This window comes from Puma concolor, chromosome E4 (genome assembly GCF_028749965.1).
Source record: "Puma concolor isolate L17-30 chromosome E4, mPumCon1.1.hap2, whole genome shotgun sequence".
In the NCBI taxonomy this organism is placed as follows: Eukaryota; Metazoa; Chordata; class Mammalia; order Carnivora; family Felidae; genus Puma; species Puma concolor.
The window spans coordinates 6,563,775-6,575,817 of NC_141683.1; the positions used below are offsets into that span (position 1 = coordinate 6,563,775).

A 12,043-nucleotide genomic window follows, 5' to 3' on the forward strand; every position below is an offset into this window, starting at 1 on the left:
CCTGCTGTCTCCCCATTAAATCATTCACTGACATTCATTCAATTAACAGACTCCCCCCCCCCCCCCCCCAGCATCCACTCTATGCTGAGTACTTTCCAGGCACTGGGGATGTAGTTGTGAACGAGACAGACTCGCTCTCCCGTCTTTAAACCACTTACAACTTGTGGGGTGAGACAGAGTAAGCCAGATATTTTTAGGCAATGATGAGTGGTTTGAAGGAAGTGAAACTGGGTAACGTGACACAGAATGTCTTGAGCATATGACTGGGTTGCTGCTGTAGCCTGGTCAGGGGGCTTCTCTGAGGTTAGCCAGGACTCGAGCGTTTTAGTCAAAAGGCACCAGTGACCACTAAAGGTCGTGGAGTGGGAACTTGCCTGGTGGGTCTGCAGGAGAGAACAGAGAGTGTGCGGGAGAGAACGTGGGAGCCACTGGAGAAGAGGGGTTGCTCAGAGTAGCGGGTCTAGATTGGCAGTGAACTTGCCATGTTCCCTGTCCTTGGTCTCTGGTGACCCAGGCGTGACCGGGGCCGCGTCTGCTGACTGCCTCTGACCGTGGCGCTCGCTGACCTGCAACAGGTCTCATTTTTTGGGAGAAACAAGATCCCTCCTGGAGAACTGGTCTGTCTCTTCAAGAGTCCTGGCGCTCTCGTCTCAAAACCCGTAGGACAGGTCTAAGATGCAGAGACCCAAAATGTGTGAAAACGATCCCAGGGTCTTAAATGGCATCGGGAGGAAGTAACGTCAACAGCATGACTTGGTTGCCGGAAAAGTTGCTGCGGTCGGAGGCTTTCCCGACGGATGATGTCAGCAGGGGTAGATGTCTGCCAAACGTAAGGAGCGCGGTCCCGGCCAAAAATGGAAGAGGCTTCTTCGGAAGCTGCTGCATTCCCTCGGTTGATGCGGAGCTCCGAGACGGCCCCTCGTGCGGAGTGTTTCGAGATGACTCAGGCGTGGCTGGGGGCAGGGGAGGAGGTGGCCTGGGGGGATCGCTGTGGGCCTTCCACGCCGTAGTCCCCGCAGCCTCGTTACCGGGGTTGGAGGTCAATGGCAATGAGAGTTAGTAGCAATTTACGGGAGATGCGTTTTGTTGCCGGCTGCCTCGCGCTGGAGGCCGGGGCTCCCTCCCCTTGCACGACTACACCGGGCCCCTGGTTTCCTCTGGGATCCCTATTATTTTTAGTGGTGTTTGGTGCAGTTCTAGATTTTCCAGCTCACCGCCACCATCTGTCTGTAGTCACACTTCTCGGAGCTGCCTCCTTGTCACCAGCCTGCCTGCCTTTCTGACGGGCTAGGAACCGGTTGCATCTCTGTACTTGCTGTGCTTTAAAGTTTGCACTTGGCACGGTCCACCGAGGGACCTCACGGCATCTGCGGAAGCTGGCAAAAGCCTTGGAGCAAGGGCTTGCGTTGTCCTCTCGGGGTAAGAGCATCCCGGTTCCTAGTATACTGAGCTTGCAAGGCGGCTCTGGGTTCCAGTTCCTTTGTCACTGGGTTTTGTCGTTTCTTTTTTTTGTTGTTTATTAATAAAAAAATTAACGTTTGTTTTTGAGAGAGCATGAGCAGGGGAGGGGCAGAGAGAGGGAGACAGAATTCAAAGCAGGCTCCGGGCTATCAGCACAGAGCCCGATGTGGGGCTCGAACTCACGAACTGCGAGATCATGACCTGAGCCTGGGTTGGACGCTTAACCGACTGAGCCAGCCAGGTGTCCCTTTAATATTTATTTTTGAGAGGGAAAGAGGCGGGGGCCGGAGGGGAGAAGGAGGGTCGGGGGAGAGATTGGGGCAGAGGGTCCTAAGTGGGCTTTGCACTGTCAGCACAGAGTCTGATGTGGGGTTCGACCTCATGGATTGTGAGATCATGGTCTGAGCTGAAGTTGGATGCTCAACTGTTGGATCCATCCCGGGTGCCCCAATGGTCACTTCTTTCTTTTTTTTAATGTTTTTTTTTTTTATTTAATTTTGAGAGAGAGAGAGAGAGAGAGCGCGCAGGAGTGTGGGAGGGGCAGAGAGAGAGATGGAGACACAGAATCTAAAGCAGGCTTCAGGCTCCGAGCTGTCAGCACAGAGCCTGATGTGGGGCTCGAACTCACGGACCGTGAGATCATGACCTGAGCCGAAGTCGGCTGCTTAATCGACCGAGCCACCCAGGCACCCCAATGGCCACTTCTTTCAATGCCTTTGGGCTAATTCTTTTATCTCTGAACAAGTTGACGAGATCAGACCTGTGGCTCTCGGAAGGGCCTGTCCAGCTCTTGGGTCAGTCAGGAACTTTCTGGGCCCGTGCTCTGCACATCGGGAACATAATTGGACTCTCGGGTCCTGACTTGTCAGAGCTCGCCACCCAGGATGGTCTGACACGTGCTCACCTTTTAAAGACGGACGCCTGACAGGTGACTGGACGGTTTTGTCCATGGCATGATGAAGCTGTCACTTCTCAGAAAAGGATGTGTGTGTCTGCTTGGGTTTTCACTACTTCGGTTACGTTGTTTCCCCTAAGAACTCCCTCAAATACAGGCGTGCGTGTATCGTGTGCTGCGTATGTGAGCTCCGTGAGCACGTCCAGGACAAAACAGACGCTTTTTACATAGAGTATTTATGTTCTTCTTAACAACTCTGCAGGGCGAGCTGCTCTGATCTCCAGCGAAGAGATGCTCGCGTTCAGAGAGAGGAAGTAGCCTTCCGAAGGTGACGTGGCCCCTCCCTTGTGTCTCACTTGAGTGCTGGTGGCTTTTTCCGCTGTCTGGACAGCGTGTCCTGCTGGGGGTGCCCGGTTGGGAGGTGGGGGGCATGGGGGTCCCTGAAGAAGGCAGGTTGCGACAGGATCACAAGTATGTGTTCTGGGTGCCCGGAAATGGGGGCGAGAGGGAGTTGTTGCCTCTCCTGTCCGTGGCCTTGGGGGGGGGGGGGGGTGGGATGGAGCTGGAGGCTGGCAGCAGGTAGGGTGTGGGTAGTCTTGGTTCCTGTCGGAACCAAGGGTTGTTGAAGCAGGACGGAGGCAGTCTGTGGCTTAGCTCGCGGGACGTCTATGACTCAACGTCCAAAGGCGCGTCGGGTGGCCCCGTGGAGTCCTGTCGTCCCCACAGTGGAACGTGCTTGGGGCTGAGGCTGCCAAGGCGTCTCCTCCCTCCTGCCCATCCCCCCCCCCCCCCCCCGTGGAGAGGCAGCCACAGTAGAGCTCCTGCCTCTGGTTGCTCTCGCGTGCCCTTCCAAGGCGGGAGAGTTACAAATCTGTTTTATTTTCTCACTTTTATTCTTTGACTTATTTTGATTTATTCTGAAGGCAGTGCTGTCACAGGCAGCTTGAAAACCTAGAGCTTATGCAGAAAAACATAAGTCAGTGGGAGAATGTTTCAAGTGGTGGGGTGGCAAATGGGGTTTCCTCGACCCTCTGTAATCTCAGTTTATGTGCCAGATGTTGAGACACTTCAGGCAGTACTTAGTACGAATGGAAAGAACTTCCATCATGAGCCCCCCCAGGGCTGGAAGAGGCCACGTTTGCTCTCCTGCGGGGCAAGATCACCCCGCTTTGCAGGAGTATCAGCCAGGGTTCAACCCGAGAAATGGGCCGGTTGGAAAGGCGTGTGAAAAGCTTTGCTGTAAAGGGCAGGTGGGCACGTCCCACATGCACAGGGTCGGCTCCGAGGCTGGAGCTCTCGGGCACGGGCGGCAGCTGTCCTCCTAAGGCCTTTCAACTGCTTGCATCAGGCTCATCCGGATGATCTAGAGTAACCTCCTTAAGGAGGATCGCAGACCTTAATCACATCTCCAGGACACTTTCACAGCAATGCCTAGATGAGTGGTGGGTAGAATGACTGGGGACTGTATCTTAGCCAAGAAGCTGTGAAAAAAGAAACAACAAAAAACAATCATTTTCTTTTCTTTTCTTTTCTTTTCTTTTCTTTTCTTTTCTTTTCTTTTCTTTTCTTTTCCTTTCCTTTCCTTCCCTTCCCTTCCCTTCCCTTCCCTTCCCTTCCCTTCCCTTCCCTTCCCTTCCCTTCCCTTCCCTTCCCTTCCCTTCCCTTCCCTTCCCTTCCCTTCCCTTCCCTTCCCTTCCCTTCCCTTCCCTTCCCTTCCCTTCCCTTCCCTTCCCTTCCCTTCCCTTTTCTTTTCTTTTCTTTTCTTTTTCTTTCCTTCCTCCTAAGTTTGTTTATTTTGAGAGAGAGAGAGAGCGAGCGCAGGGAGGGACAGAGAGAGAATCCCAAGCAGGCTCCACACTGTCAGTGAGGAGCCGGATGTGGGGCTCGAAGTCATGAACCGTGAGATCATGACCTGAGTCAGACGCTCAACTGACTGAGCCACCCAGGCGCCCATCATACTTTTTCCGAAGTAGGCTTAAGTCTTGTGTGTCTGTGGCATTTCCCCGTGACTAAGTTGGGAGCTCTTGCCAGGGTGGGTGGAGGCTTCTGTCGTGTTCGTCTGTATCTGGTCTGAACCCATGCCACAGTGCCCTGAGAGGCTTCTCCGTGACTGAAACTGAGGACCCTTCTGCAGGTCCCAGAACGGCCGAGATTCTTGCTCTGTCTCCTTTTGGAAGAAAAAGCAATTTGTTTTGTTTGCTTTTGTTCACGCGACACATATTTTCAAGTGTCCCCTATGAGCTGGGGATTTTTCTATGTACTGGAGATCTAGCTACGAACAAGACAAACATGATCCTTGCTCCTTTGGAGCTTTACAAACTGGCCTGGGTGTTGGGGACGTGGGAAGAGGGAGAATAACAAACAACCATACAAACGAAACACAGGCCGATGTCAGATGGTGCTGAGTGAGTGCGTTGAGGACGTACATACAGCAGGTTGCTGGGACTAAACCTGGTCCCTTTCTGAGTTCAAATAATGACTTTCTAGTTGTGTGATGTGGGGCAGATTCCTTTATCTCTGTGAGCCTCCGTTCTGTCTACGATAAGAATCTCAGGTGTTGGGAGTCTGGGCCGCCTGGGGAGGGGAGGTGACTGTTGTAGGTTTTGGAGAAGAGGCCTAAGGAAGATGAATTATCTAGGAGTTGTTTGGGATGGTAGGAGCTTTGCTTCTCAGGGTGTGGTTTGCAGAGCTGGCCTCTACGTCCCTGGAGATCTTGTTAGAAACACGGACTCTCAGGTCCAGTCCGGGACCCACGGAGTCAAGTCTGCATTTTATCAAGATCCCCAGGTGACTTGTGCACAGACTCCAGTTTGAGACCCACGGAGCGGAGAGGCTGAGGGTGCTTCAGAGGCTGATAGAGCAACTCGTAGAAATCCTTGGATCCGGGAGGGAAACGGGGAGGAAAGAGAGCACGCAGAGGGTCCGTTTTCCCACTTGTGTCCTGAGTGAGGTCCGTCCGTGAAGAATGGACTGGTAGGAAACTGCCTTATTCCCGGGATTGCCAGTTGGTTACATCATCACAGGAGGCAAATAGTGGGCATTTGCTCTGGTTGCCGGGCGTCGGATACGCAAAGTGGGCGGCTGTGCGGAGAGGATCCAGAAGCTGGAAGTGGCTTTTATCCAAAGGCTGTTCAGGCCGCCGTGGCTGGGTGTACCCTGTTCCTCGGCTTCAGGGGTGCTTCCCTTTGAGATCTTGCAGGCTTCCGCAAGCAGCCCCAGCTTCCAGCGTGCGGCCTGCTGACATAGCCACCGTCCCCTTCTCCGGAGGCTGGGTGAGGGCTCACCTCCGTGTGCGGGCTCCCGTGTCACTATCTCCCATTGTAGTTGTGACTCTTGGACTGTAGTGTGCTGATCCCCTTGGAGGTTGACCGCTTTTTGATGCCTTGTGGGAGCTGACTGCATCATCTGTCCGAGTTTCCGGAATAGGCTGCGGCCCAGTGAATTTGCGTCAACAGCTAACCCTGACCCATGGGATGTCTGTTCTCGTGTGCCGTGTCCCCGAGAGGGCAAACCTTTCTCCCTTGGGCATTGTTGAGGCCTGTATTTCTGCCAGCTACAGCTTAGAAAGTTCTTGGGTGAGCTGGTAGCTTAATAAGATCAATCAATTCATAGTATTTTCACCTTGAAATCCATTCTAGTTAGTGGCCACTAGAAGCTGTAGGGGTTTCTTTAAACAATATTTGTGTCTTAGGGCACCTCACTGGCTCAGTCGGTTGAGTGTCCGACCTCGGCTCAGGTCACGGTCTCACGGTTTGTGGGTTCGAGCCCCGTGTGGGGCTCTGTGCTGACAGCTCAGAGCCTGGAGCCTGCTTCGGATTCTGTCTCTCTCTCTCTCTCTCTCTCTCTCTCTCTCTCTCTCTCTGACCCTCCTCTGCTTGTGCTCTGTTTCTCTCTCTGTCTCTCTTCAAAAATAAATAAAAGCATTAAAAAAAAGAATTTGTGTCCCAGAGGTGACAGGTGGGAAAAAGTCAACCAGGCAGGCAGAGGGCAGGCATAGTTTGTGATTTGACCACGTTAGCATTCTGATTTGTTGACTTGGTTGCTGATCCGGGACAGGTGGGTGTCTCAGAAGTTGCCATGTGTGATGTGAAGACCCCTTCACCCCCTTGCCACCCTTCTCGCTGCACCCCCCCCCCAGCCTCTTCTTTTTTTTTTTTTTTTTTTTTTTAATTTTTTTTTTTTTCAACGTTTATTTATTTTTGGGACAGAGAGAGACAGAGCATGAATGGGGGAGGGGCAGAGAGAGAGGGAGACACAGAATCGGAAACAGGCTCCAGGCTCTGAGCCATCAGCCCAGAGCCCGACGCGGGGCTCGAACTCACGGACCGCAAGATTGTGACCTGGCTGAAGTCGGACGCTTAACCGACTGCGCCACCCAGGCGCCCCATCTTCTTTAACAACTAAGAGCTTCATCAGAGGGCTGTCTTGATGTTCCCACATAGACCCGTAGTTTCTTTGCGGGTTAAGTGTGTATTTCCTCAGCTTTGGAAACGAGGGGCAGCCTTCGTTCCAGTGCCTGCATCACAGTGAAACCCATTTCATTTTTAAGTTTCTCGAGCCCTCCTGCGGCTTCTTGCCGATCTATAGACCACAGCGCCAGGGAGGAGGACAGGTGTTGAAAGTGCCCGTGTGGACAGCATTAATCCATTTTGGGGGCATTATCTAATCAGAAAATGCTGGCTTCGGTTTCCCGGGGATAGGAGCTCATTTTGTGCATTTTGCTCTGTTTGCACCGGCTGTCTCTCCGGATACTGCCCTTCTCCACACATGGCTCCCGTCTTTATCAGATCGGTCTCGGCCAGTAGCGACGAGATGCGTGTGTGCATTTGCTTGCTTCTGTTTAAATGGATCGCAGCCCGTGTCTGATGCTTCAGTGCCAACTTCTTGGTAGCTATTTTTTTTTTTTTTTTTTTTTTTAACTGATGAATTCTTGCCAGGTAATTCATCATGAGATTTCTCCTTCTCTAGACACGGGGGTATGAACTCGTGCAACCTAGTGCTCTCATCTTTCTTGTTTGAGGGGAAGGGAAGGGAACGTGGGAAAGCCCGCGGACACATCGTGGGCCCTGGCAGCTCAGGACCCCGAGCCCCACGGAGCCCCAGTCGCCCTCCAGGTCAGGACTGCTGGCCTCCTCCCTCCTGGCCTTTCAGACAGGTCGTTGAACCCATCGGTGAACAAATGTGCCCTTGTGCTCCTGGAATAAAAAGAGGGGCTGGTGTCCCGAATGCACCTTGTCGGGCCGCTACGGGGAGACCCCTGTATGTTCTCCCAGGACAGCTGCTGGGGCTGCACCCTTCCCGCCCTCTGGGAAGGTGCTGTGCAGATAAAGCTGCCTGGCCTGGCACGTATGTGCATACACATGTATGTGCGCTTGTACATGTGAACACAGGAGGCGTTTTCACAGCCTCCTGGGAGCCTGAGACCCATCTGAGCGGGGACAAGTCCACATACTCCACACTGGTTTCCACTTTCTCGCCAGACATGAGTCCGTGAACGTTGTTCTGCCTCCCAGGCCCTGGCACATCCTAGGGTCCCTCTTCCCAGTGGTGTTAGGAGAAGATAGAGATCAAAAGAATGAGCTATTTCATCAATGACAGTTGCTTAGTGGGCACTGTGCCTGGCTGATACTCCATCAACTCTTCATTTAAAAAAAAAACCCCCAAAACCCAAACCGTCCTTGGCCTCCAGTGTTTCCTGCGTGATTGATCAGTATTTGTAGAGCCCTTCTGTGTAACCACTGGTTTCTGAGGAGTCACTTGATATTTTTGGATTTGCTCCCTACGTCCTGAACACGCGCTGCGTATCCAGGGCTGTGCGAGAGGCGGGGGCGAGTGTGGGTTCGCTGGGGATGAGTCAGAACTCCATACCCGGTGGACGCTTGGTTCCTTTGAGTCACGGACCCCTTGGAAATCTAATGAGCTCTTTGGCCTCTCTCTTCCGAAAACTGCTCGTGAACTGAACCTAGCATCTCATTTCAGGGGGTCCATGGAGACTGTGAGAAAGTTCACGGGGATTCCTCGGACCCCAACATAGGAGCCCCTTGTCTTGATGATGTGACCGACCAGTCTCTTAAAAGCTGCCTGGTTGGGGCGCCTGGGTGGCTCAGTCGGTTGAGCGTCCAACTTCAACTCAGGTCATGATCTCGCAGTCCGTGAGTTCGAGCCCCGCATCGGGCTCTGTGCTGACCGCTCAGAGCCTGGAGCCTGTTTCCGATTCTGTGTCTCCCTCTCTCTCTGCCCCTCCCCTGTTCAAGCTCTGTCTCTCTCTCTGTCTCAAAAACAAATAAAACATTAAAAAAAAAAAAAAGCTGCCTGGTAATATGTTGTCATGGGTATTTTGGGAGGTAGGGATAGTAACTTCTGGACCCTCACATCATATTCTCCTTTTAAAGAAAAATCTAGAAACTGGATAATTTCACTGTCCTAACCAGAAGAGGGTCTGTTTGGAGTCCATGAAGGGGTGGGGTGGGGAAACTATTTCACTAGCCCCTGAGGGAAGGCAGGGAAAGGTATTAGGAGGTCCGGACATTCCAGAGAGGTTTTCACCTTCCTCCAGTTTGGAAACGGGGTCTGGGCTCAGTGCCCGACACAGGCGATGTGCTGTCTGAGTAATAGGGAGGGATTTGCTCCACAGACAGCACGCCTGGGTGCCCGCACGTCCCTGAGGACCGTATGGGGATGTCCCTGCGTTTCAGCTTCTGTTTACATAGAGCTGACGTCGCTGGGTTTACTCCACATTCTCAGAAAAGCCAAAAACCAAAACAAGACACCAAATGGCAAAAAATAAACAAAGAACTTATACTGCTGCTGTTCATTTTTTATTTAAAAATTGGCAACGTGAAGAGGGTTCGGTCAGCCTTAGCAGGAACTACTTGTGTGACTTTTTAAATTAAAAAGCACAGGAAATAGGGGGGTGGCAGCATGGACTAAATGGGCGATGGGCCTTAAGGAGGGCACTTGTTGGGATGAGCACTGGGTGTCCTATGTAACACCGGGTTCCACTCCTGAAGCCCAGGCTGTGCTGTATGTTAAGTAACTTGAGAATAATAATAATAATTAAAAAAATGAAATAAGTGATGGGGATTAAGAGGACACATACGATGATCACTGAGTAATGTATAGAAGTGTTACGTCCCTGCGTGATACACCTGAAACTAACATAACACGGTGTGGGAACTATCCTGGAATTCAAATAAAAAAATGTAGTAAAATTATACACGCACAAAAAGTACGTGAGTCCCCCTACTCTGTTCTGCAGCTGTAGGTTTCCCTTGGATTCCGGGGCACTTAACAGCCAGGGCTAAGGAATCTCTGTCTTGTCTTTGTGCGTATGGGAGGGTAGGGAAGGGTGTTCTCGTTGGTGAGGGGATTTGCGGAGCCATTTGGAACTTGCCTAGAGTGGCCCTCTGAAGTCTCGGCGAGGGAAATACGCTGGGGGTCCTGGGCTTGTTGGATGGGAGACGGGAGGGCATCGCGGAGGCAGTGGGCATGCTGATAAGCCGGTGTACGGGCCGAGGTGACAAATGTGATCCTAGTCCACGAATAATAGAAGGTCTCCTCTGCTGCCGGTAGGAGCATCAGTTGGTACAACCTTGAGAAAGCAGCTTGATTAGGGGCGCCTGGGTGGCTCAGTCGGGTAAGTGTCCGACTTCCGCTCAGGTCATGATCTCGCGGTTCCTGAGCTTGAGTCCCACATCGGGCTCTGTGCTGACAGCTTGGAGCCTGCTTCGGATTCTGTGTCTCCCTCTCTCGCTGACCCTCCCCTGCTCACACTCTGTCTCTCAAAAAAGAAAAAGGAAAAAAAAACCACAGCTTGATTATATACAGGTGTGTATGTGCACCTGTATGTCGATATTTCAACATTTTCCTACCCTTTTGCCAAATAACTCCTGCTTCTAGGGATCTGTCCTAAAGAAACAGAAGTGATTTTGCGCATGTTCAGCCCAGTGAAAAAGTGAAAGGCAGCTTTAAGGGAGTACAAACTGAGGAATTGTTATGCAAGTTGGCAGTTCCTTCAAAGGGGGGGGGGACATTTGTGCAGTTGTGATGCTCGTTAGGAGTGGGGAAACAAGGGAAAGATTGGGGATCTGGTGCAGGAGAGGAGGGGAGAATCCTTTCAGGTCCTCCCGCCCCCCCTCGTACTTTTTAACATGTGCTTCTGCACATTCTCCATGTAGACCCCCCCCCCTTGGCCCCCCTCCCCCCAGTTCCTTTATCTGCCCACCACACTCCTCCGCAGTCTGTCTGTCTCCTCCCGGGTGTGTCTGTCTCCTCCGGCTCTTGGAGAAGTGTTGATGCTTCTGTTCTCTAATCCCCGAGTTCCTCTCTCGGGTACACGTTCTCAAAAGGCTCCCTGCTCTGTAATTTTCTATTTACCCGCATCTCCAGGGCAGAATTCCTCCTGCGGGGTTAAGACAAAGCATCCCTGTGGAGCCGTGTTGGGGTATAGTGAGAGGCCTTTCTGCCAAGGGACTTGGAACTTGAGGATTTTTTCCATTTACGGAACCGTGTTTGAAAAGGGGTAGACTAATCAGAGTTTGAGGGCGTCTGTAGTCCAGCTTCCTCATATTGCCGGTGAGGAAACTGAGGCCTGGTGATGTGCTCGGAATGGCGCAGCGGGTGGTGACAGGTGCGCCTCCTCCCTTTTACAGAGGAGGACGCTGACTTATTAGCTGTGTCACTTTGGGTGAAAAATCTGAGCATCTCGGTGGTTGCGTTTTTTTTATTAAAAAAAATTTTTTTTTAAATTTTAGAGAGAGCATAAAGAGGGGAGATGCGTAGAGGTAGAGAGAAAGAGAATCCCAAGCAGGCTCTATGCTCAGCACGGAACCCGACGCGGGGCTCGAGTCCCTGACCTGGGATCGTGACCTGAGCTGAAATCGAGAGTCAGACCCCCACCCAGCTGAGCCACCCAGGCTCCCCAGTGGGTGCATTTGTAAACTGGAGGTTATGAGGTGCCTGCCATGTATGACGTGGATCTACTATAAAAAATGAAAATAAAAATAACAGCGAAAGTTAGTAATTTTTATTGTTATTACTAAAGAGGAAGGAGTTTTCTGTTATTGTGTGTACCTTCTCAGAAAGTGGAACCCTTTCCTGTTAAGGGATGTGGGATCATTGTTCAGATAATGTCCCCACGTGGGAGACATAAAGCAACAATTCAGTGTTTACAGTCAGGGTGGAGTAACCCCTTCCTGAACAGTTAAGGTCATTATGTTGAAGTAGAGAACCTCCTGTTGAGTATGACAAGATTATTCATGGACAGTTTTCTCGTGTGCAGTAATTAGCAGAATGAAAATGATGTAAAGCAAGACATGTAATCCGTTAAAATTGTCTTTTTTTTTTTTTAAGTTTAGTTTTGAGAGTGAGGGCACGAGTGGGGGAAGAGCAGAGAGAGAGGGGGAGAGAATCCCAAGCAGGCTCTACCCTCTCAGTGCAGAACCTGCCGCGGGGCTTGAACTGACAAACCCTGAGATCATGACCTGAGCCGAAATCCAGAGTCAGCTACTTAACCGACTGAGCCACCCAGGCGCCCCTAAAATTGCCTTCTGATGATGGAATAAATGTCCAGAAACTGTGCTCTGAACTTTCAATGGTGCTTAGAAATCCTGATGCTAGAAAGTGTAATGAACTATCTGGTGGGCATGTAAGAAAATGAGAATTACTGTTTTAATTTTTATTCCATAC

The 12,043-nt window shown here is 51.5% G+C and overlaps 1 protein-coding gene across 5 annotated transcripts in view; it reads left to right on the forward strand.

The window, feature by feature from the left end:
- The window catches only part of LOC112864763 (carboxyl-terminal PDZ ligand of neuronal nitric oxide synthase protein), a 285,246-nt gene that overhangs the window by 31,714 nt on the left and 241,489 nt on the right, over nt 1-12,043 (forward strand). Inside the window, exon 1 of one of the 5 annotated variants that reach the window (XM_086693424.1) lies at nt 93-1,419. The exons of the other annotated variants lie outside the window; for them this stretch is intronic. The gene's annotated coding sequence lies outside the window, so the exon portion shown is untranslated. Of the gene's footprint in view, nt 1-92; nt 1,420-12,043 lie in introns of those variants that run through there. 5 annotated transcript variants of the gene reach the window in all.